Genomic DNA, 26,726 nt, shown 5'->3' on the forward strand with positions numbered 1-26,726 from the left:
CTGTTTGGTCCATAATCCTTTCCCTCTAAAGTTTAATGTTGCTTTCCCACTAAATCTGACTTCCTGGTTTCTGCCCCTTTCTACCTCTGTTTGCAACCCTCAGTGCCCCCTTTGTCCCCCATCACACCAGCAGTTAGTGGACAGAAACCTTGTACGCTACAGCATTGCATTTCAGGATGCTCCTCAATATCCCAGGGAGCGAATGGGGGTAAAGCCCTCTTGTGTCTTTTTGTACCCAGCTTGCCGTGCTCCGCCACCCCTGCAGGCTCTCCACCTCAACACTCAGCGCTGGCCCAGCGAATGCTAGATAATTTCCACTGCATGTCGTGCAAGAGGGACAGAAATTGACCGCAGCAAATCAGGCCTGGAAGCAAGCATGGTTTATTTTGTCAGCAGACCTCTTATCCTTTACTCCTTCCTGCTACTCTTCCTGTTCCTCCGTCCTAGCAATCGTTCCAGAAAAGCGGCCTTGTCTGACGCGGCGCGCGCATTTGTGCTGCAGGTTCTGTGCTCCAGAGATTTCCACTCATACACAGGGTGGCTTCAGCCGCTAGCCTGGTGGCCCAGGCTAGATATGGAGGTGGGGTGACATGGTGCAGAACCTTTCGCCGATGTAGTGTCGGGCACCCACTGAAGCTCTACCTTCCTTCAACTCTACCCGTGCCTTAGACTGTGGGTGGCTCTCGAGAGCCAGAGTCTATGCCAGTTGCTACATATGACCCCTGGGCCTTACATGGTAGCTTCCATTTATGACACATTGATTTCACCAGGTCAAAAACAAGGCCCTCTGTTCCATGCAACCTGGACTCAAATCCTGCAGGAACCCAGGCACCAGTATACCAAAATGGACCTGTTAACAAAATGGCTGTGAAATGGGGGCCCTGTTTCCTTTCTGTAGTTTTCCCTAGCTCCTTAGCAGGAAATAGTATCCTGAGGGGCCTAAGTGTGTGGTGGGGGGGGGTTGGTGGAGGTCAAAGTTGTGATGTCAAGTGGGTGTGAGGGGGTGTAATGTTTCTTTCCCAGGTCTCAGGACAGTTTAAAGACTTGGAAGGAGTGAAGGAGGCAATTATACACTGACTTGCCCTCACCTTCTCTCACTTCGCAGGGCCAGCTCTCTCTCTCTGTTCCCGTGAGACTCCATAGTTGCCATAAACACCCCTCTCTTGTCCGTGGTCTCTTCCTCAGTGCACGTCAAGGGGGGCGGGTAGTACAAGCCATGCAGAATATGGAAAACGCTGTAATGGGATTTACAGTGGAAATGTTCTTTCTTTTAAGATCTGGAATAAATCAAGGCAGGCTCTCAGAAGTGACACCTAATCCATGAATTCAAATCATTTCCAAGATTTATGACCCATTACAAAGACAGATTCAATTTCCCCTGCCCTTGTGAGAAGTGAATGTATGGCTGGCGGAGAAGCGTTAGCTCGACATGCTCTCCAAAGAAACAGTATCATTTATTGATAAGGCCCCTTCCCCTTGCTTAAGAATGATTTGGCTGGTTACGTTCTTTATGGTCTGTTTATCCCTGTGCAGAGTTGAGGGAAAATGAACAAAGGGGGGGGGGGGGGGGGGTGAGGGGGGGAGGAGTCGAACGTTAGGCCGACCCGACCTCGTACCTACAGCGGGAACTCGTGTATGGAGCTGTCGAGCAGCGCATTCTGCAAAGGACTGGAGCATGTACCAGGCCATAATGCAGGATTTAAACAGAGGGGATGTAAGGCGAGAGCTGCCAATCAAAGTCTGAAAAGCCAGGCCTCGGCGCAGACCCAGCCTCTGAACTGGTTGGGTGAGCAGCATGTCTTTAGACATTGAGGGACAGATGTACGAATATTGCACGCAACACAGCAGGGGAACTGTGAAACGGAGACGGCAGAAATGCGCCATATTTACAAAGATGTAGAGCTCTTCTCTCTTCTAGCGCTGGAGCACCGTGCGCTGCGTAGCGCCAACAAGGGTCCCTTGCACCATGCTGCAAGGGTGCCTGCATTACCGGCAGGATCGTTATTGTGCAGGAAGGGATACCAACAATTCTAAGATGCAAGCCCGCTTTCTATGCACGCTGCACAATGCATCACGTATAGAAAGAGGAAGTAACAAGGAGAAAGAAAGATATTACTCCTCATTATGCCTCTGTTGTGTAGTAGCACCATTGTGACGCACACCCAGGATTTACAAGTATTTGTAAATCTTTGCTTCTGTCAAAATATCTTGGTGGATAGAAAGGAACGCTCATGCGCCTCCCTTGTAACACCTACCCGGCACAAAGTAACGCAACTATGTATTTCCTAAACCCTGCAAATCGACTTTATGTGGCTTAGTATCTAAATGGATTTTTTGTCGGGCTATGTCCAAGTGACACAACCCAGATGAAAAATCTTAGTAAATCGTGGCCTAAGTTTACAACAATAAAAGAATGGGGATATGGTGGCTATCCATCCATTCATCAACCCATCTATCTATCTATCTATCTATCTATCTATCTATCTATCTATCTATCTATCTATCTATCTATCTATCTATCTATCTATCTATCTATCTATCTATCTATCTAATCTATCTATCTATCTATCTATCTATCTATCTATCTATCTATCTATCTATCTATCTATCTATCTATCTATCTATCTATCTATCTATCTATCTATCTATCTATCTATCTATCTAATCTATCTATCTATCTATCTATCTATCTATCTATCTATCTATCTATCTATCTATCTATCTATCTATCTATCTATCTATCTATCTATCTATCTATCATCTATCTATCTATCTGTCTAACTGTCTATCTATCTAAAATTGGGTTGTTGTTTGAATGGGGTGAATACCCTTCTCAAGCAACAACCGCAATCCCTGTAAAGGTGAACAACAAAGGGGCATATTATCAAGCATGACATTAACATTATCCCGGCTTTAGCGGCAGAAAACTGCCGCTAAAGCGGCGATAATGAGCTTGATAATATGCACTAGAGAATTCCAATAGAAGCCCATGTTGACACCAGAACACGGGCTTCTATTGGAATTCTCTGTGGTATATTATCAAGCCCATTATCGCCGCTATAGTGGCAGTTTTCTGCCGCTAAAGCAGCGATAATTTTAACGCCCTTTCTTGATAATATGCCCCAAAATGTACTCAATTACCCTGTGGTTAACTCTCTGGTAGCTTGGCACAACAGGAGTAAGGCTTAACTTAGAGGCAATGTGTAACTTCAAACAGTAATAAAGTGAAAACACTACACAATAAAAATCCCACACCAAGTTATAAAAGGAGAGATCTGCCCATCGCGCTACAACATTGACAGCCTGCGGTGACTGCCACCACAAGCTCCAGCAGCGACCGTCCATGACGCCTGACAGGATCTTTGTGCTACACTGATGAGCATCTGCCACCCAGATTTTGAGAAGATAGCTTTTTCAGCTGGACTAACCGGGTACCTGTGTTTGGCTCGTGCTGCATCGTGGGCGGCCTGAACTTGTGACTTAACCCCGGTCTAGCATGACCAGATAACTGTGACTAGTGCTTTGTGCTTTTAGGCGCTATACTTACCTAAATATTTGAAATTGCATATCTCCGATTCTACTGATGGGGTATTTGTCAATTTGGTGTAAAAGAATTATTATTAGATTTGACTTTATTTTATAAATTGGTGTGTGACTTTTCCTGTGTTTTGTTTTCACTTTATTACTGCTTGTGCGCTGTATAAATAATTTTCATATTGCCTCTAAGTTAATCCTGGCTGCTTTTGTGCCGAGCTAGCGTCAAGGTCAGGTTAAGTTAGTGCCTTTTATGGTTCATCCTGACAGGTATTGTGGTTGTTGCTTGAGAAAGGTATTTACCCGCTCAACCAAAAACCCAGTTTCTCACAGATCACACTTGAAACCACAAACATGCACTTCGAGTTCTTCATCAAAATTCCTTTCCAATTCAAAATTTCCAATACCCCTGCGAACATGCACTTCCTTGCTGGGCTCCATAATGAAGATATCAGCTTGGAATTACAATCCTCCCTCCACATCTTTCAAAGTTGAATGCATGAGACATTGAAATACTGCTGCAGTAAGGGTCAAACCAAACACCATCGTTTACAATTGGATGGTGCCAACTGGAGTTAAGAGTACCAGCAGGGCCCGGGTGCTTGGGTGCAGTGGCACCAGACAACAAGTCCAAGAAAAATCACAAAGGTAACATCTGACAATATATCAAAGAAAAATCACAAAGGTGACACCAGACGATATGTCAAAGAAAAATCACAAATGTGACACCAGACAACATATCAAAGAAAAATCACAAAGGTGACACCAGACAACAATGTCAAAGAAAAATCACAAAGGTGGCACCAGACAACATGTCAAAGAAAAATAAACAAAGGTGACACCAGACAACATGTCAAAGAAAAATCACAAAGGTGGCACCAGACAACATGTCAAAGAAAAATCACAAAGGTGACACCAGACAACATGTCAAAGAAAAATCTCAAAGGTGGCACCAGACAACATGTCAAAGAAAAATCACAAAGGTGACACCAGACAACATGTCAAAGAAAAATCTCAAAGGTGGCACCAGACAACATGTCAAAGAAAAATCACAAAGGTGGCACCAGACAACATGTCAAAGAAAAATCACAAAGGTGACACCAGACAATATGTCAAAGAAAAATCTCAAAGGTGACACCAGACAATATGTCAAAGAAAAATCTCAAAGGTGACACCAGACAACATGTCAAAGAAAAATCACAAAGGTGACACCAGACAATATGTCAAAGAAAAATCACAAAGGTGACACCAGAAAATATATCAAAGAAAAATCTCAAAGGTGGCACCAGACAACATGTCAAAGAAAAATCACAAAGGTGACACCAGACAATATGTCAAAGAAAAATCACAAAGGTGGCACCAGACAATATGTCAAAGAAAAATCACAAAGGTGACACCAGAAAATATATCAAAGAAAAATCTCAAAGGTGGCACCAGACAACATGTCAAAGAAAAATCACAAAGGTGACACCAGACAATATGTCAAAGAAAAATCACAAAGGTGGCACCAGACAACATGTCAAAGAAAAATCACAAAGGTGACACCAGAAAATGTATCAAAGAAAAATCTCAAAGGTGACACCAGACGATATGTCAAGGAAAATTCACAAAGGTGACACCAGACAATATGTCAAGGAAAATTCACAAAGGTGACACCAGACAACATATAAAAGAAAAATCACAAACGTGACACCAGACAACATGTCAAAGAAAAATCACACAGGTGACCTGAGTGGAACTTTGTCTTTGGGAACTGCTTCCTTCTACAATCTTTGACCTATCGCCAATCTTTGAAGTTAAAGGTGTTCCTTGCTGTTCTGAATAAAGCCAGGCTTTTATCAGTGACCTACTGGGTCTGCCCCAAATTCAACTCCACCTTCAACGTCCCACAATAACCCGTTTATTTATCTTGTTCTTTTTGCTCCAATAGTAAAACGGATTGTAGAAAAAACACAATGTAGAAAACAAGCCTAACTTTTCAAACTACATTTAATAAAAGTTGTCCTTTCCCTCTGCAGAGCTCAAATATGTTTCAAATCTATACTCCAGGTTTTGAGTTATTTTGAGTCCGAGTCGCATCTCTTTCCATTAAGAAACAGACCCATAAAGCTGTATTGTGCTAAACATATAGTTTATATGGGCGCTTCATGTGAGGCACTGTAAGGTTAAAAATATTCGAGTTTACAGAGAAAATCTAAAACCTTGTGATTTCTCTTCAGTCTGAGCGCCTTGTAGAAATACTTGCAGTTTTGGGCTGTGTTCGCATTTAACACAAATCTGCATAAACAGTGAAAAAAGTATTCATTAATTCTACCCTGATTACATTGCATTCAGATATTAAAGCCATCCTCCAGTCTGTCACTTTTGAAAATTGACAGAGCTGAAAGAATACTGCCTGACTTTTGCAAAGTGGCTTGTTTATTTGCAGCTTTCCATTCATTTGATGAAAAAAAGTTGTGAACATCTGCAAATTTTGAAGCAGATGTGGAATCATGTGGGCGGTTAAGCAATTCTAAAGTGATGCAGAAAATGCTGATGCAGCGAAATTACACATTTATTTTCTAGCGGTCCTGATTGTAAAGTTTTTCCTTCCGAAAAACGTCAACCCATAAATATAGAGTTTGGCATTAATGAGACACCCTAATAAAATCCTCGGATGGTCCAGCAGCCTGACTCATTGTCTCTTTTGAATGCGTTTCCTTTGATGGAGCCCCTACTGTCTCCAGATGCAGAGACTCCCCTGTCGGTCACCCACAGGCGTTCAGCGGCAGAGGAAGGCCCGTCCTACTCAGGGCTGGACTTTGACACCATGTACCCTGTGCTTTATTCTTCCCAGGACAGCATGGCTGTCCCAGGCATGAATAAGGATTCATGGCCACCAAGGGCCGTGAGACGATCTCATACTCATTTGGAACATTTTTCAAATTACTTTTCCAAAACAAACACGGTTTTGGGGGCTTCTCTTTGAAAAATTAAAACAAGTCCAGGCAGTCCATCATGTCTCCATGGCCAGGCAAGCAGCTGGAATTCCAGTCTTGTGTTGGACCTGCTTCTGGAGGAACCTTTTCACCTCAGCCTGGTGGGTAACTTATTAGGGGCAAATGCCTTGTTTCTTTGTGAATTGGTCTGAGTATCACAAGGGTAGAGTAGATGATGAAAGTGTCAGCAACCGTTGACCAGAGCAGCCAGGGCATCATTTAGAGTTTGGGAAAGTGGGACCTCTACCATAAATAAGCAGGGCTCCAATGCATCAGACTCACGGTACACCCGCCTAAATCAGAGGTGGGTAATGCGCACGGTTTGCGCTGGTACCGCCTTGGCCGGTTCCACTGTTGGAAACCTCTGATAAGACAGTGTGGCCTCCAGAGGGCCATCGGGTCACTGACAGTCCCTTGATTCCCCTGCCTGGACCGACATGCAAAGCAAATCACAGTGGTTCCAACCCAGGAAATCCTTACAAGCAGGGAGAAAACTCCCTGAGATTCGGGATTATTGATTTTTCTTTGTTTTTCAAGCAAAAACTCCCACTTTTAGGGTTTATTCTTGAAAAACGAAAACGTTTGCTGAGCAGCCAAGACAAACATGGCGCCCATTACAGCTGTTGCTTTGAAGGATACGCGATGCGTGCCAGGCAGGTGGGGATCTCAAAGAGGGCGGTGGATCACCACCATGGAAAAGGAGCCCAGGAACTCCAGCGGCCTAGTGAGCTGGTGGGCTGCCTGCCAGGGTCTAAATGACCCCACAGGTATGCTCACGTTTCTGTAGGATGTAGCATACCTCAGTTGGTAAACATGCGAGCTGGGATGCATCGATGTAAACATTGAGCAGTTATCAGTCCGTACTTGAGAGAGGCAAGTGTGTACATTTGTGGGATGCGGTACTGCAGGTAAAACCAAAGATGGGCCCTTTCAGGCGGGTGTAAGGCCCCCATCTCATTCTTTTTTTTTGTAATAATCCCTTTTGTGTAGTGAACTTTCTTTCCAATAGGGAGGCAGGTTGGGTGTAAACCCACAATCAGTCCTCCGGGGCAGGGGTTCAGGAGGGGGGGGGGGGGGGAGATAAACGGGGCAGAAATCTTGCTTGGCATCCTTAGTGGTAGGGTATGCCCAATTCCTGACCGGGCTGCCCACCCCACCATGTTTTTTTAAATAATTCCTTGTGTTTATTGGGCTTTCTGCTTGGAAAGGCTGAATGCCCCTCTTTGGGGGACGGGCACTCACCCATGCCTGGGGGGGGGGGGTCTCCCTGATGTCCAGTGGGTGTATCCCTGCATGGGCATTCACAGGGGTGATACACCCTGGATTACAGATGAAAGGGAAATTAAAATGAGCTACAGGACTCCTTTGATTTTCGTTTTAACGCTCATTACGTCACTCAGAAGAAAACGCTACTCTGGGCTGCTGGAAAGTAAGCTCTTCCCCAGAAATACAACCTCAACAAGAGGAAACAGGGACCCCTCTGGTGCCAGAGAGGGTTCAGGTTTGCTCAGACCTTCCACCAGCAACAGGTAAAGCATCAGCTGCGACCCCCTATGAGGCGTCCCTGATGGGGGAAGCAGCGGAGACACCCATAGGTTTCCATGCAAAGCCCGCTCTACTGAAGTCGCCAGGCTGGGCTTTGGCTCAAAAACTGCTGAAAGGAGGCCCAAACGAGCAATGTGATGACCGCGCCCAGAAGCCCTCGCTTCACGTGCATGCCACAGTGCACAGCACACATTTAATGCGTCAGAACCTCTATATGTGTCTATGCACAGGAATATGTACTGGAAGGGTATGTATGCGTCCAGAGAATGTTCACTCGCCTTACACCACGGTGCGAGGCTGTGCGCGCGCAAGGAAGCATGTGTCTGCCCCCACCGCGTGACGACATTTCATGTTCCAAAATATATTTTTTAATTTATCTCAGATCTCTTTGAAACACTACAACATAATTCCTCAAAAAAATGCAAGGAATATAATTCTTCATTTTTTGTTACGCATTAAGCAAATTAGGCACCGTCGTCGTCGGCAGGACCCCCTGGACGCTCCACGCGGCTCTCTGAGCCCCCACCGGGAGCTGGCATCGCTGCAGCTACTTTAGAAGTGAAACCCTCACAGGTACACACTCTAGCCCATTTCAGAGAACGCCACAGGATGCCCATAATTGAAACATTTTCTGTTTCTCCTAAAGGGAAAATCCATTTTGCGCACCAGAATAGATTCATTATGAGTACAAAGGCCACCGGGGGCCGAGTCTTTGGAGACACCGAGGGCAGGGTCTGTTCGGGGGATGCTGCGTTCTGCAGGTTGCCGAGCCGCGGGGCTGCCAAGAACCACACGCGCCATCTGGCTGCAGGGACAGTGGCCAACTCTGGATGAAGCGAATGGATTCCGAAACACCGCGAGCGCAGAGACGTTCTCAGCTCCTAGGAACTTATCTTCAAACTTACATAAATATTCGTAATCACCACATTACTAAAGACGGAAATTGAGAAATTCCCTGTTGCTGAGTTTGTTCTCGTGTTACCCTTCTAAAAATAAGAACTTTTAGAGCTGTCTAATTTCACTTCGTAGAGTGCAAGCTTCTCTTTTTAACACAGGCAGGAATTTATAAATATTAACAGAGATCAGGCCCGTTTTAGTTTATTGACTTTTCCCTTTGTTTAAAAGAACATTTGAACGCACTCAAGATCATATTAACGAACATTATTGAATAATAAAAAAAAATGTAAGCAGCAAGCCAGCAACAAATATGAGAGTATCAGAATTCAAAAGCACATTCATCCATCAAGACACTTCCTGGGTCTCCAGAGATGAAACTATTGGGGGAACCAGGCGCTTGGAATCCTGGGCAGTGGGATTCTCTGGACCAGAAGATAGGCCACAACTGGAAGGGATGGACCTAGGAATCTGATGGTGTTGGACGAGTCCCCCCCTCCCCTCACTCACAGAGCTCTAGTTGCACTTAATATGCAAATAACAAGGACGTGTGATGGATGGATAGCAGAAACATGGCAGATTCTGGGTTACCTGCATGGAATAGATGTGGCCTAACAGCTAGAGCGCCGACCTCGAAGCTGGGGAACTAGGTTCGAGTCTCGGTGTCGCCTTAACATCCCTTGATTCTGGGTAAATCACTTAACCTCTCAGCGCCTAACAAAGTGAATGTGTCCGTCTGTAACGCAACTGGTGCTCGTGTAAAGCGCTCTGATATCTTCGGATCGAGTTTTTGCTATATAAAACTGCAAAACAATGAATAAGTAGTAGGGGTGGAGAGATCTGTAATTTTGGAATGGACAATGGTTGTCAAGGGCAGGCATGGACACCTGAGGCAGTTGCAGATGTTCCGGTGTACTCCTGAGAAACTGCTGGGAAGTCCAATGCAGCCGTTTCCTTAAATTACAAAGGGTACCATGTACATGCGGGACTGGCATCCTTAGTCCCGCCAACAGGGCACAGAGATCCCTATCCTGTTTGTGGGGCACGTGTCACACCATCGACTCTCAGGCAGGGCAACATTCACGGAGCCCAAAGCTCTTTCCTGTGTCATCACCCTTGCTGCTGTCTATGACGTCATAGTAACCTCAATTCCACTTCGGAGCTTGGACTCCCCCTCTGGGACAAACAAGCCCATCACAAGGCAGGGCAGAAGGGGCAGTGTTCCCCGGGCCTGCTCCTTCCTGGGCCCGCTCTCCTTCGGCAACATTTATTTATAGATTTATAATTGAAAGCAAGCATGCCGTCTTCATTAATAATGAGGCCCCTGACTCGGCCAAACTACGGAGTATATCAACAACAACCGGCGATAATTATCGCTAAGCGCACTTAGCGCTAGGATAATTATCGCCGGCTAGCGTTGATTTTTATCGCTGAGATAGCGTGCTATTAGCAACGCTTATCTCAATGGCGATAAAAATCCTCACGCTAAGTGGCTAACGTGAGATTATCGCTGGAAACCCAGCGATAATCACACGTTACCTTGTTGATAGGGACAGGCAAACTTAGCCATGATATCCTCCTTCCATAGGATATCATGGCTAAGTCAGAAAAATACCAGACGTAAAAAAGCAGCGTTAACCGCGGTTACCGCTGCTTTTTTTGTCTCTAACAGGGTTAGCGACATTCTTGATAATAGGAGAAATGCCGCTTAGCGACATTTCTCCTATTATTTTACTCTGGAACGCCCCCTTTGCATCTCATTAGAGATGCAAGGGGAAGCGTAGAGTAAAAGGGTGCTAACATGCGAATTTGCATGTTAGCACCCCGTTGTTGATAGGGTGCCAGTTTTATCTCTGCTTTTTTGGCTTTTAAAGCCAAAAAAGCAGAGATAAAGCCCTTGTTGATATGCCCCCAATTGTCAATGCCAGAGGAGATCTTTTAGCTTTCCATGAACTACTTTTTTTCAAATTCAGAAGCAGGTGTGTATTACACCTGACAAAAACTAAAAAGAACCACCCAGAGGACCCGCATTAAGTTTTGGCCCCAGGCCGTGCACCACACTCTGACATGCCTGGGGATAAACAGATACAAAGTCACATCAGATCCATTAACACTGGAGTCAATGGCGGGTTTGCTGATACCCTGGCCACTGCAGCTAGCCCCAGCCAATGGGAGCAAGTACAGCACGCATCCTCTCAGCCCCAAAAACATGGAAACGGTCTGAACTTTCAACGGTAGTAATGCTATGATTTGTCGTCTACATTTGCCTAGTGCACAACTTGCATTCCCATGGCTTCGTAGTGCTGTTGGCTGCTTACGAAGGGAGCCTCCACCGGGCTCCGCACCGAGCAGAGTCTGTGCTCCCACCTGGGGATGTGTTATGGATAATCCCAGCGGGTCCATTCCCAGGGCCGCTTGCAACCATCGAGTGCAATAATGCTTGAGAACTGGTTTGAATTGGATGGGTGCCCAGAATGTTCATGTTAGATGTTTGGAGACAATCTCTTGTGTCCTTGAGTAAAGAGTGTATGATTTTACTGTGGGAGAGGTGTGGCTGGCGTTGTTCCCAGAAGCCTCTTCAGTCGGTGGGATCCAGCTGCCTAGCATTAGTCTCTGCTGGGTATCGCTACCTGTAATATGTTCTGAGTGCCACACTGTGCTCGGTGATGACATTGGGAGTGACGCACCACCCATCCATACTTCTGCGCTTTGGGTGAAAGTATAAAAAATAGTCACTCTAAAGTGATTTGCTGCATTTACTTTTGGGACATTTAATTAATGGTGCTTTTGAAAGCAATATGATTGCTGCATACATGGCACGTCTGTGCCACCCGTGTTACATCCACATGCACTGTTCTTTCTAATGTGTTTTGTTAGATGCTAGTTAATGCAGTTGTCTCATTTCACATCTGAACCAAATACAAGGGCCCTTCATGTTACTGTGCCTGTAGCATAAAAGTTGGTTTCGTCTGCAGTGTCCACTTCATAAATTATAACAACGTGTTTTTACCTATATAGAGCTTCATCATACACTGCTACAGTTTCTAAGTGTTACAAATAATAGGTGCTGACCGGTTTATCAATGTCAGAAGGAACACATGCTAAGTCAACCATGCAGATATTCATACTTGTGACTTGCACATTATTGCATATCTCAGCAACAAGCATTTAACTTACTGAGCTATCCTGCCAACTTCGGTGAAGCCAGCTCACCGACTCACTTGGTCATTCATGGTAGAAGAGGCTGGTTCCTTGAGCTTCATGACTAACTCCCATGGTGTCTTGTGGATGGGTGGGACATCCTCTGTAGATCAGCATCACCATAGATTTATGAACCATGTCTCCATTCTGTGCTGCTTCAAACTTGAACCTAAATAAACAAATCACCAGTTTCCTTCTTTCACATATTAGGATCCTGTCAAAATAATAGATTACACTGGCTCAGCATCCATGGCCGGGATATAGGAAGCCAATTTACATTCAAACAGGTGTTTAAGTATAAGGCAAACTACCTTTAGAATCTGTTATCACCACGTGGACCACAGGATTTGTCTCCAACCTGTCACAGGCTCTACCTGGAGAGACGGCTCTGTGGGGAGATGAGGCGTTTCGACCCATGCCACATTGTCTGGGGATCTTCTTCTTGTCTCTAACTCACCATCACTAATGGTCCAGTGTATCCTATTTAGGGAACAGGGGAGCAAACTACATGGCATACCAGTACAGTTTTATCTTAGATGCATTATGGAAGATGCAGTACATAGTTAGAGTCGCTTCAGTTACCTCACAATTGTTTGCAATATGTCGGTGTAGCGAATGTGGTGTATGTCTGCAAACATGACTTTCTGGACCACTCTGCTACATCACCAGAGAGTAACACGTCCATGTTGGGGTGCTTGGAAATGGTACTCAAGTACCACTCCTAGACCACAGGTTCTTTCAGAGGCACTCATCAGCCAGTACCTCCAAGAGGAGCCAATCAAAGGGGGGACCAGGGCACACTGTCTCACATACCAGCAAATATGTTCTCCCATATACTTTATGGTGAATGCAGTGCATGATGTCAGTCACATTTGATTACTCACAACGATTGAAGCCATTGCTGGCACACCCAGAGCTGTATATGGGGTTATCTGATGTAGTGGATTTATCTCTAGGGCCCTATTGCAGGTTGGGTAAATATGGAGGTGGAGGGGGGCATTTACCACAGCTGGTAAATGCCATTACTCCAGATTTGTGTGTAGTTGCGTAAAGATTATTAAGCGCAACAGTGACCCCCAAAGGGAATTCCATCACTGCTGAAACAAAAAAGACAGAAGATACTGCCAGAAATAGAAGAAGAGTAGAGACTGGGTTCACAGAGCAAGAGAAAGACCAAGGGAGTTAACTAAACATACAGGTTTTCAGCAACTTCTAACTTTAAATCCACCTGCAGTGTATTTTCCTTTGGGCACAGGTGGCCTATCGTTAAGGGCTCTGGCAGTCATGCTGGCTGCTAAGGGTTTAATTCCTGTAATTGCTGTAAACATGCGCTTTCATAGCGGTAGCACGTTATTTCAATGTGTATCTTACCCTGAACATTCATGAATCTATAGTTTAATATCATATCAAACTGTGTAGAATCTTTTTTGCAATAATGTGTTTATTCATTTTCTTAGTTAGATATCAGTACACACAATACCAATAGAAACATTAAACTGCCCCCGGCCACTACCTCACCCAAACAGGACCTTCACATGATCTCTCTGGCGTCATAAACATTGGAGTTTACACAATAGGGTTTCTTGTCCACACCATTATCTGTGTATAACCATTACCACATGAAGCAGATGAAACTGTGGTATTAGAAAACGCTTTATTATTACCTTATAGCCCGTATCTGAGGGCTATACTGGTTGTTAAAGGCCCTGAACCCGAGTTATAGGCCCGAGATGCAGGCGAGGGGCTTTAACGAGTGAGAGGGCCTTTAATAACAAGTCTAGCCCGAAGCAGAAGGGCAATAAGGCTATTGGAACATTCCACCCACTAAGGCTAGAATGTTAAAATCAAAAAAAGGAGAAATATGAAGACAGATATTGGCATGCTGGAGCTCTGGGCTTATACCAGCCATTATACGCCCGGAGCTACTCCACTGTGGAAAATGAAACTCTCAAACATTCCAATGTTCTAATGTAGCTATATCGACAATTAAAGGCCCACTCCAGCAGGACTTTGATTCTGGTATAGCCCATCTAAAATGGCTATAAGGCTATTAGAACATTCCGCCACTAGAAGGCAGAATGTTGTAACAAATAAAACAAAGGCATCACGGAGCCTGAGGGTATTGAAATCCCCTTGAGCTCCGGGAGGTCTTTGTTCAAAGCAACAGCTGTGAACAACATTGGAATGTTGAATCTCCAGGCTTCTACCAGCCATTAGAAGCCCAGAGCACTCCATTGTCTTCAATGGAGCTCTCAACATTCCAATGTTTTAATATAGCCTTATAGCCCACCGTAGCCAAAGGCGAGGGACTTTAACAAGGGAGGGGGACTTTAATAGCCGGTATAGCCCAGCTACGAAGGGCTATAAGGCTACTAGAACATTCTGCCACTAGAGGGCAGAATGTTACAACAAATAAAACAAAGACCTCTTAGGGTTCGAGGGGTTTAAATTCCCTCGGGCTCCGAGAGGCCTTTGAAAACGACATTGGAATGTTGCTTTGCAGGCCTTTACCGTCCCGTAAAAGCATGGATCACTCCATTGTCATCAATGGAGCTCCCAACATTCCAATGTTCTAATGTCCTTTATACTCAACTCACACAAAATCTTCCTTCATCCCCTCCCCTATATTATGTTATACTATTGAATTTGTAGTCACACAGTCACTCTTAGCATTATCCTGGCGCGAGTAAAGACCACAAAAGCGGTACCAAGTGATATTAAAGTACCAGGGAGAAACAATGGGTTGTTTAAGTACTGCGGAAAGCATGATGATTAATGATAAGTCCGTTTTAAGAAAGGAGAGGGTTGGCGGCTGTGTAAGAAAAAGAGCGGCCTCCCCTGCTGCAGCACTGAATCATAGAGGGCAAAGGAAAAAAAGAGAAGGAAGAGGATGGAGAGGAGGAGTCAAAGAAGAGGAAGAGGAAGACGTAAGCCAGCCAGACCAGACAGAAAGTCTGGATAACTTCCTGGTAATCCTCATTACTCTGATGCCATATTCCTGATCTCAGCTCATTACTTACTTAATGCTGTAGTTGTGTGGGAACCTCACCAAAGTCACCCCCTATCTAGTATCTCTTAACAAATATACCCCCCGCTTTAGCTATTAAAGGGGAACAAATCCCCAACCCATCCTGACTTTTCAAGCCTCCACAAACACTCCTCATCAAGAATGGAGGGAGAGTGTGAAGGAGGGAGCGTAAGTAATGAGACGAGGAATATGGCATTGGAGTAATGAAGATTTCTGGCAAGTAATCCCAACATTACCTCCTCATCCACTCCTCATTCCATTCCATACATGATGCAAGAATACCCAGGCATGCATAACAAATTACAGTTGACAGATTTCATACAACAGAAGATATTTAATAAACTAAAATACATAACTCCGTTAAACAAAGGAAAGTGCAGCTGTATATTGGTCTAGGTTTAAGACCAGTATTAGCAAAGTAGTAAAATCCAATTTTGAACCCTGAGCCAGATTCTGCCTTTAATGGGCAACAAAAGTAACCTTAGATGCCCAGGTTGCTTCAACACAGACGTCGGCAATGGAGACCCCGCCCCATTCTGCCCAAGAGGCAGCCACCCCTCTAGTTGAACGAGCGTTCACAGAACCTAGCGGCTCATTACCAGCCTTACTGTCAGAAATTGAATTTACCTCCTTAATCCAATTGGATTACATGGATAGGGAATGTTTTTCCCTAGATTGGCTGGCTGGGCTAAAATTGACAGAAAGTGAATTACTCTTTGGGAATTCAGCTGAACTGTCCTGGCCACATCCAAAAGAGTTTCAGACTCATGAGAAGGTGGAAGAACAGGAACAGCAATCTCTTCGTGATGCTTTTAAACATGGAATTCACCTTAGGAATAACCTGTGGACCACGTTTCAAGCCAATACTGCCTTAAAAATCCTCAGGTAGGGAGGATTGCAAAGTAAGGCAGACAGTTTACCCAATCTCCTAGCGCTGACTATCACAATCAGGAAAACACCTTCAAGGCCAAGCACTTCGAGGAAGATTTAGTTTGGGGCTTAAATAGAGGACCCCGCACTGTCTGTGAAGCCAGGAGAAGGTCTTAGGCTGGGAAGGTAGTGCACACTTTGAGTCTTATAGTTTAAAGCCCTCAAAGAACCTTGTTACCAAATTTTCAGCTTTGTAAAGAGAACCCCAAGGAGATCTGAAGGCTCTAATCGCTGGCCATTACCCTTAGTGTAGCTGTCGAGCAATCCTTATCAAATCCATCTTGCGAAAATTGCAATATCATTTTAGGGGCTCAAAGGACAGGAACTGCTATCCTTACATCATCGGGAGAAAGAAGCCCAATGATGTGCATATGCCTTCCGTGTAGATAACCTTCTAAATGCCTGTATAGATTCTAGTACTGAAACCGAGAGCCCGTCCCTCTCAATCTGCAAACAGCTATCCTCAGTCTCTGAAGATAAGGAAGAGGTAACAGAGGAGGTGGAAGAAGAGAGCTTGATGAGAGAGAGAGAGAGAGAAAGAGAGAGAGAGAGAGAGAGAGAGAGAGAGAGAGAGAGAGAGAGAGAGAGAGAGAGAGAAACAAAAGTTGAGACATCAGCATGTCTTTCAATGGACAATAGAGGAAACCAGTGTCTCCAAAGCCAAATGGGACATAATAGGATTTATCCTGTTCCCTCCCTCTGTCTTCTTGACAGATGAAAATGGAACACAGGACTCAGTGCAAAGATGTACATGCAATGTTTTGGCCAATGGCATGCCACATCTGCATCCTGCTAATCTTTGAATATTTAAAGAAAGGCGGAAGAGGGCCATTGTGACGATCTGCAAATAGATCCATTCTGGGAGTGTCAAACATTCGACAAATCATCTGAAAGGCCTCCCTTGTAATCTTTACATTCTGGGATGAAGGAAACACTCTGCTTAGGGTTTCTGCTATTGTGATGTCTGTGCCCTGATTATGAATCAGCCCTAGAGATAACAAATTCCTTTCTGCCTAATCCATTATCTTTCAATTAAATCGATTCAGGGAGGGAGAACCTGTTCCGAACTGTCTGTTGAGGCAGGACATTGCTACATTAGTGTCTGTTCTCACCACCACATTCTGTTGTGGGTCCCTGTACTGAAATCTCCAACATGCAATTCAGACTGATCTGAGCTCTCTTCAGTTTGCAGAATACATTATTTTCTGAGCCTCTCAAAGACATTGGGCAGGGCTGCACTCCAGAGCTGCCCCCAAACCTCAGATGCTGGAGCCCGTTATTGCGACAGAGAGTTGGAGAGAGAGAAAGAGAGAGAGAGAGAGAGGGACCCCTCTCTCTAGGTTGCGTTGTTCCAGCCACCAAAGAAGCTGTTCTCTCAGGGTTTGTGACACTGTTATAAGCAGATCTAAATTTTTCGAGCACGGAAGCCATTGTTAAAGAATATGGAACAGCAGATGTCCCAAATGTTGACAAGCCTAAGTGACCACAAGCAGCAGGCTGCTTGTAAGAAGACAATACCAAACAAAATAAACTTAGTTCCTTCGACAGTGGAACAAATATACACAAATTCTCTTGTAGGAACTATTTGAGGGACACCAATCATGTCTCGCTGTACTCGAAAAGGCCCATTGCTGATGCCTCATCCAATCATAGGAGGGTAGACAATCTCTGGACCAACTTGATTCTTCTATCAATGGGAAGTCAAATGAGACCCATCCAAGTCTGAGACCAGGCTGAACCAGGCTCTAGGAGGGCTCCAGGTCTGATTACTTGAGCTTGAGTAGAAACCCAAAGGCCATCATGGTTTCCACCACCTGTGTAATGTTCATGAGCAACATCTGAGGAGAATCAGAGACCATAAGGAGATCGTCCAGATAAGGACAAACCTGTAGTTTTCTCTCGTGCAGTATGGCAATCACTGGGGCTAAAACTGTGCGGAATACCCTCGGGAATGCCTTTAGTCCAAAAGGCTGGACTTGGAATTGCCAATTTGTGTCACCCACTAGAAACCTAACAAACCATTAATACTGCTTGAAAATAGGAATATGTAAATAGGCATCTTGAAGGCCCAGTGATGTCAGAAAATCGCTGTGTTGAATCACCTGGATCACTTGTTGCAGAGAATTCATTTTTAAATGAATTGTCCTTAGGAAAGTGTTTAGAACCTTTAGGTCAGGCGCTAATCTCCTGATGATTTCTTCACTAGTATCACAGGAGACTGCCAACCCAGACCCTTGTTGCAAGACGGAATGTGAATCACTGGTTTCTTCTGGACTAGGATGAGTATATTCTCTTGCAAAGTCTGTCTTTTTGTGAGATTCTGGTTATAGAGGTCAACAGGAAGCGATCCTTTGGAGGGAGAGGTTGAAACTTCAAGGAATAACCTAGGGAGAGAACTTGAATATCCCAATTGTCCTTAATCTGATTCTACCAAATGCTGAGAAAGTAAACAGGTCTCGGCATAGCCAGGAGAGTTGATTGTTCTTTTGAATTCTTGGAATTACCACCCAAAGCCTTGGGCTGAAAACGACTTATGTTAGAGGAAGGATCCAATTTCTTCCCTCTGGAGTCATCATAAGGCTTTTTATTCCTTGAAATAGTCTTTGATTCAGTTTTGAAGGGGGTGAGTATGATTCCTAGTTTTACACTTTCCAGCTCTTCTCCAAAAGGTTCATCACCTGAAAAGGCATCTTTAGAAGACACATTTTCTATGATGAGTCGGTTTTCCAGCCCCTCAAAATGAGATGTCTTCTTGCCTGCCGCTACCATTCCACTAGCTGCCATAGCTGATGCCTTTAAATTGTTGAATTTAGGGAGAAACTTTGCTTGAGATTCCCTGCTGCCAGTGGGTGTGAGGATAAGGCTTGAAAATGTTTAACTAAAGACTGGGAAGCAGGGGCGTAACACACTCCCTCGCATCCCCCGCGGTGTGGGGGCCCCCAAGCTGCAGGGGTCCCCCTCAGCACAGTACTTAAACCTGAGCGCTCCCTATTAAATCCGGAGTGGGGGCCCCTCTGTGTACATTGCAGGGGGGCCCCTTAAGCTTTCGTTATACTACTGCCGGGAAGTGTTGTCCAAATCCACATCTGCCTTTGTTCCCAGATTCAAACCCAAAAAGGCTGAATTCAATTTGAACCTTGGAAAGAGCGGCTTGATGAACTGTCTGAAACAATCACCACTGGAGCAAGGGTGGTCTTCATCAGCAGGAAATTGATAGTGAGAGGATAACTAGGAGATTAGCCCCTTCAACCTTCCAAATATGGATTCCCTTTGGAGGTCCAGACTCTAAATCTTCCTGTGGAAGCTAGGAGATGACGAAGAGGAGGAGACTGAAGACGAGGATGAACCAGAAACCGCGGAGGACTCACTTCTGTTAGGAGACAGGCAGCCACTCTGGTCCTCCTGCTTCCTGTTAAAAACCCTGACATCAGGCACAAGTCCTAAAAAAAGAAGTGGGGGGACTAACCTAATTAATCAATATGCAATAGGCATCACGTTGTGTGACATCACGGCGCGTGAGGCTCATGACATCACGGCGCTTGACATCACAGGAAGTGGCATCACAAGAAGTGACATCAGATCTTAAGCCCTCACATCTATGTTTGGCAGGCCTATCATGAGTGCATTTGAGCTCATGTCGAGTTTACTTGCAATCCCTCCTGATTGAGGCAGAAGATTCACACTTTTGTAAGCTTCACATACACCAATGTCGCCCTTTCTCAGCGTAAAGCTTCCTCTACCCATAGTGCTTTAAAAGAAAAGATAGTGATATTTAAATTATTACAACGCCTCCTCAGGGGTAGTATGTGCTATATAAATGCTATTTATTTTGTGAAAATACTGGGAAAGATCAACACATCTGCTGTTCTTACAGTGCATGCCTGTCTCCTAACAGAGCCTGAACAAAGTGAAAAGCTGCCTCTCTTAAGTATGTGTGAAGTGCTAACAAGGTGTGAGCCTTTGTTTCTCCTCTGCTGCATTTGCTTCTAGGTGTGAGCCTCCTAACTGTTGCCAACCGGGAGACTCCAACAAAAGAAGGCCTGAAGACCCCTCAGATCCGTCCTTTGTTATGGGTCCAGCAGGAGTCAGAAATAAGGGAGCCCCATCCCGTCCCCGCTGCACCTTGTTGTGGCTCGAAAGCAGATAACAATGTGCAGGCGCTGCTGAAAGTGCCCCGGTGTTTGGAAATTACACCAGGACAAATTCAGCATCTTTTTCAGTGGGGCCCAACTTCTTGGCAGGGTGGACGGTGTCCACCCTGTGAAAAAAGTGGGTGGAAGCCGTCCACCTCCGTGTACTCCCGACTCGTGCCCTGCCTGAGATGGACTTATCACTATCTGGAGGTGTTGTTGAGGAGCATTGTGTACTGCACCAGAGGACCCCTCCTTAACATGACCCCCAGCAGGACCTGGAGAGGGGGGTCTCACCCATAGTGAGCACCAATACACCCCCAGAAGAAAGAAATGGTACAACATAGACTTCCCGAGGAACCTAAAAGATGGCTCAACACAATGAATTCAAATTCATTCAATATAATTCAAAGATAAAGTCATTTACTACTCACATATGAGAAGAACATATTCCAAGTAAATAACACATTAACATTCTGCTATGAGAATCTTTCGGTACAACAAGAAAACAGGGACAAATGACAGGCATTAAAGAGGGCAGCCTCAAAGAAAACCTCCTCTGTTTATCATTTCTTTGTGATGAGTCATGTCCCCCTTCCGATATTAAAATGAAGAAGTGACAGCCTTGATTGGTTTGAACCTAGAAACATCATTCAACCATTCATGAAAAGGTAGGCAGAATTATCTGCATGTTTCACTTTTAAGAAAAATGCTTTAAACAAAACTCACCCAGACCGGAGAGAAAAGCATGTGTGTGTGCTCAAGGAAAAATCTTAAAGTATAAAGAGAACTGGGCCTTGCACCGTAACAAGCATTGGTAGCTTTCCTTGCCCAAGGCCGGCCCTCACACTGCTGCATCGGAAATCTAAAATACAAGGCAGGCGCTCGCATTGCAGCCAAAAGAAGACAAGTGTCTCTGAAAACCTCTCAGGCTGAGGGGATGTTTAATTACACGAGCGTGTTTATCTCCCGCCGCTGTCAATAACCGCGGGCCGAGATCACGGCGAGGCCGAGCGGGAGACTGGAGCTGAAAGGGCGGCGCGCTGAGATTCAGCGCATTCAACTGAAATAGAATCAAACGAAGAGACAGTCCAAAACCCGCACAAATAAAAAATAAAGTGGAACTTAGTTGCTACAAATGGACAGAGCTGCCGATATTGGACCCGGGGAACCAGGCTCGAGTCTTAGCGTCGGCTCAACATGCTGTGATCCTGGCCGAATCCTGGGTCGAGTTCGAGCTTTAAAACTGCAAACAGTAGAAACAAAGTGAAAAGCTGCCTCTCTTAAGTATGTGTGAAGTGCTAACAAGGTGTGAGCCTTTGTTTCTCCTCTGCTGCATTTGCTTCTAGGTGTGAGCCTCCTAACTGTTGCCAACCGGGAGACTCCAACAAAAGAAGGCCTGAAGACCCCTCGGCCCAAGCACCGACTATGCAAAAACAGATCGCCTAAGACATCGCCCTGTGCCAGAGTGTAGCTCCAAGGAGGGCCCACAACAGCAGGATGAGCGGGACGTTTGTTTCCCTTTCAGAGGGAGTTATTTTTCCTAGGAGGCGCTTGGTGGGGGGGGGGGGGGGGGTTCCCTCACATCTACGGCATTAGGTAAGTAAAGGGATGAGAACAAAATAAACGCATTTCTGTGCCATATACAATGGACCATTACGATGAAGACCAGGACGCCTGAGCGGAGGGATTTAAATTCAGTGCGCCTGGGAATTGTGAACCAGTGCTGGGCCAAGGTGAGGACACATGTGAGTGTAGCAGAGAGTTGGAGAATAGCAGCTGCTGCTCCGGCCTGAAGTCTGGAGGGAAGGGCCTGCAGGGAGGCAGGGAGGGCCAGGTGGAGCGAGGAACAGCATTCGAGGCCAGGAGGTACAGCGGCCTGAACTACTGCTTGCCTGACAGAGAGGGTGAAAAGGAATCTTTTTTACAAAGTAGCCTCAGATGATCATAGAAGCAGGAAGAGAAGGCTTTCTTCATCTATGGGGGAGAGAAAAAGGGAATGGCCAGAGTCAAGGGTATGGATTTCCGAGGAAGTTACAGGGGAGGGGTCTCTGCCTCTTCTATGACAAACTTGCCCTATAACTGCCTTCAATAATCTCACTATCTTCACACCTCCGAATCATAATACCCACCGTCATCATCACCATTCTCTTCTCCTTCGTCGCGTTCTCCTTGCCTTTCCTCATTTCTTGCTTATTCCCTGTTTGTGAGAAATGCAAACTTTTTAGAGGCATGGGGAACCTTTCCTAGCTTTCCTCCCCCTTTCTCGTCTTCTTCCCCTAAGGCCAAAGAGTGCAATAAAATCCAAAATTAATAACAAAATTCCTCATTTATCAAACTAATTCACCCATAGTGGGTAAAGCATCAGTTTTTCCTTAATAAATGTCAGCAGAACTCTTTGGTATGCCAACTTCTGAATGATTTCCTGCTGAAAACCCTCTTGCATTTTCCTGGCCAACGGGAAGCAGGCCTTGGTGTGGTTTGTACCTTCCCTCTGCAGGGCACCACCATGACTTGGTAAGGCCAAGTTGAGGATTTGTGCATAAACTGGCAAACACCTTATATCCCCTGGTGGCATGTTCTTTATCCAGGCCAGCGCCACACTGAGGTCCCAAACTGTGAACATGAGCACACTTTCCAGCGTGTTCTTTACAGGCGCCAAGAGCCGTGTTGAGGCCAACATCTCAGAGCACACTCAAACTTTCCTGGGTCTTTCATTCTCAGTAAAGAGCCATGCCAAGGTCAACAGATCAGAACATGTTTATACTTTCCAAAGATTCCTTTGCTTGGTTTGAGAGCCACACTGAGTTTGAGATCTCAGAGAAAGTTCACACTTTCCTGGACTTTTCCTTACTTGGCCAACAACCACACCAGGGTCAATGGTGCAGAACACGTTCACGCTTTTCAGAGCTTTCTTTACTTGGGCTCAAAGCCATGCGGAGTTCAACCTCCTAAAACATGTTCACACTTTCCTGCTTTTATTTTACTTGGAGGAACAGCCAGGTTAGCTCACTTTGCTTGGACCATGTGCACAAGTTACACGCTTTCCGCAGCTATTCTACACCGGGGCAGTGTTGAGGAATATAAGATCTGGAGGTTCGGTTATGGACTTTTTTCCAATTCTGTTAAAAACATCATTTGATTCCGCAGAGTATCATTCCTAGCAATGATTCTCAACATGCTTTGATGTATAGGAGAGGGCAATGTATAGGTAATCCCTGGAGGCTTGGAGACACTTCTGAACTTCACAAATGCAATATTTGTATGTGCTGCTATAGGATGAAAAGACAACACCTGTAGTGTGCAAGTCATCCTACAGGATTTCACTATGAAAATTACAGGTGGTACTGATCAGGGCCAGGCCACCGTGGCCCACTTTAGACAGACCAATGCAAATTTGTTATGCATTGACAGAGTGCTAGTGACCTAGAAAACATACATCAAAAAGAAAAGAAATATGCATTTATTGAGACAAAATAGTCTCTAAAAGATAATTAAGTACCAAATACATCTGCAAAATCGCATTATTGTTGAAATCACTTTATCACAAGTCTTTCTCTTTTCACACATAAAGGATGAGAGTATACTGAGAGAAGATCAGAACACCCCTGATAGGAGCATAGAGCGAGAATACAGGATCAGAGCAAATGAGTGCAAAGTTAAGATGTGCCAATGACAGGAGATGTCATGATGGGGGATTAAAAAACATAAATCACTGTCTTCATATTCATGAAAATAACTATCAAAATAAATACATATACACGAAAATGTTAATAAAGTAAAACAAACACAAAATAAATGAATGCAATGTTTAAGGGTTCTGTTGGAAACGGCCCTTTTTGCAGGGTTATCCCCAAACTTTTTGCTTCTTCCTCCTTTATTTTTTCTGACCCGTGGTTGTTGGCAATAGGACTCTGGGCACTTTACCACTGCTGATCAGTGCTAAAGTGCATATGCTCTCTGTATAAATTGTTATATTGATTGGTTATCCATGATTGACATATTTGTTTCACCTGTTAGCCCCTAGTAAAGAACACTGAATGTGCCAGGGCTGGTGATTCAAATGCTACTAGTGGGCTGCAGCACTGATTGTGCCACCCACAGGAGTAGCGCTAAAATAATGTCTTAGGCCTGCTTGCAGTGCCTATGTGCAGTCCAGGACTGCCCTGTCGACCTGGCCAGTGCACCCACTGACCAGGCCTTATCCTTCCCTTTCTGTACATGTCAGGCATCCCTATGGTGGCCCTAGGTACCCCCCTGGGCTGGGTGCAGTGTATCTGAAAGGTAGGGCATGTACTGAGGTGTGTAACATGCCCTGGTAGTGAATTACAGCCATTTTCGTTTTTCACTGCTGAGAGGCTATCTTGCCCATAGGATAGAATGGGGAAGGCTGTTTACATGCCTATCTTCCCATAAGGGCAAGATAGAAAATCCAAGTTTGGTATCTCTGTGTTCAGAATTTAATTATACATCTTTTTAGCAAGATGGTTTTTAAATTCACTGTGTGAGAATAGCACTTTTTAGAAAGTAGCTATTCTCCTGTTTAACCTTCCTGTGTGCCTGTGTGCTGGTTGGCTGACTGGTGTCATGTGATGGGCTAGGTGGCTCCAGGAGCCTGGATGAGTCAGCAGCAGGGTGAATAGGGAGATCTGCTTTAGATGGGTGGGAGGAGTAGTCCCTGGGTTTGAATAGGGCTGCCCCTGCCAGCACAATGCTGGCTCCACCCCCTGCTGGCCAGGCTGAGGACTCTGCCTCTGCTGGCACAAAGAAGGCTCCACCTCCTGCTGAGCGTCTAACGACCCTGCCCCTCACTCTGAAAGGAACCAGGTGCTCCAGAGCAGAGCACACCCAGGAACCGGTTTGAGCAGGGGAATCCCCCCCACTGGAACAAAGAGAGACAAAGGCTTGGAGGGGTATAAGAAGAGGACCCCAGACACCTACACTTTAGATCACTTTGGAACTAAGAAGAAACCTCTGCCAAGGAGAAGGCTGAAAAGGACTGAAGAGGAGAAGACTACCTTCTTGCTGTTTTGCTTTGCTGCCAAGGAGAGGGGAAGGACTTTGCTGTGTCACCTTCTTTTGATTCTGATCTCCAAGGGCCTGAGAAGAGCTGGCTCCCTGTTAAGAAGTCCCAGGAACAAAAGGACTTCACCACCAGCTCCCCTGGAACTCTGCTGAGGGAGTTCTGACCTGCCTTGGAGTGCTTGCCTCAGGAGGTCGTTTTGCTGTGTTTGGGAGCTGGGAAGCAGAAGCGTGAAAAAGAGTAACTGGTACCCCACGCATCATCCGATTGCGTGTCGCAAGAACGAGAGTGCGAGGGAAATTTCATCGCGGCACCATCGCAACACGCAGGGTCCCCGCATCGCCGAGTGCGTCGAGCATCGTCCCGAAGCGTGAAGATTCCTGACATTGCGAGGGTCGTCGCAGAACCAGTTTGCGAGCCGCACCACTGCCGGTGCGTGAAAGTCTCCAGTCATAGTGTGCGTCGACGCAGAGTCCCGTTCCGTGGCGCATCGAGAGTTGCGGCGCCGGAAGGCAACGCTGCGCCGCGCATTGTGCCACATCGAAGCGTGTCGCATCGAACCTGTGCGTGAAGCTTCCCCCTAAGAAACCTACGCAACGAAAGCCAAAGTCATCGCATCCTCCCCCTACAGATCGGAGCCGGCGCATCCACCTCTGCTGCGTGAAGCAGGGCTGCTGCAAAGCCTCCCCAGGATCTCAGGATTATCGCATCGCCTTTGCCATCTTCCTTGTGATAGCTTTTGGGAACCTTATCGCAACTACAGGTACTGTTGGGCACGAGAGTGTCGCATTTTGTGCATTGAGAGTCGCATTGTGCAAGACACTGACTTTTACATCCTGGAGTACTTTCTGCAAACTCTTGAACTATCTTTAAAGTAACCTTTTTGAATTATATGTTGGTTTGTATGTAATATTTGGTCTTGTGAAGTTTTTAGTAAAGATACCTTATTTTTCTAAAACTGGTGTGGAGTAAATCTGTGGTGTTTTCACTGTGTTACTGTGAGTGTTGGTACAAATACTTAACACATTGCCTTTGATAGCCTAGACTGCTCAGGCCAAGCTACCTAGAGGGTGAGCAGGGGTTATCTTAACAGTGTATCCCCCTTTCCCTGACTAGAAGCAAGGGTCCCTACTTGGACAGTGGTACCTACCCTGCCAACTAGAGACCCCCAGATCTAACATTGGTGGTCAGCGGTGAGGATTGAACTTGTATTTGTACTTGACCCACAGTAATTGGTGTACATCACTAGTTTAAGTGCAGACCAATACGCAACCATATACTGTATTTCTTTTTTTGAGTAACTCTTCAAGAGCATCATGTCTCAGGTGGCAGCAAGTGAGAGGGCAGAATTGGAGTTTTCCATTGCGGATTTGTATTCGTATAAAGCTGAGGAGCTAAAGCAATTCTGCAAAGACCTTGGTTGCCCTGTGAAAAGCGGATCTAGAAAGGATGTGCTACAAAGA

Source organism: Triturus cristatus, chromosome 10 (genome assembly GCF_964204655.1).
Source record: "Triturus cristatus chromosome 10, aTriCri1.1, whole genome shotgun sequence".
NCBI classification, from domain to species: Eukaryota; Metazoa; Chordata; class Amphibia; order Caudata; family Salamandridae; genus Triturus; species Triturus cristatus.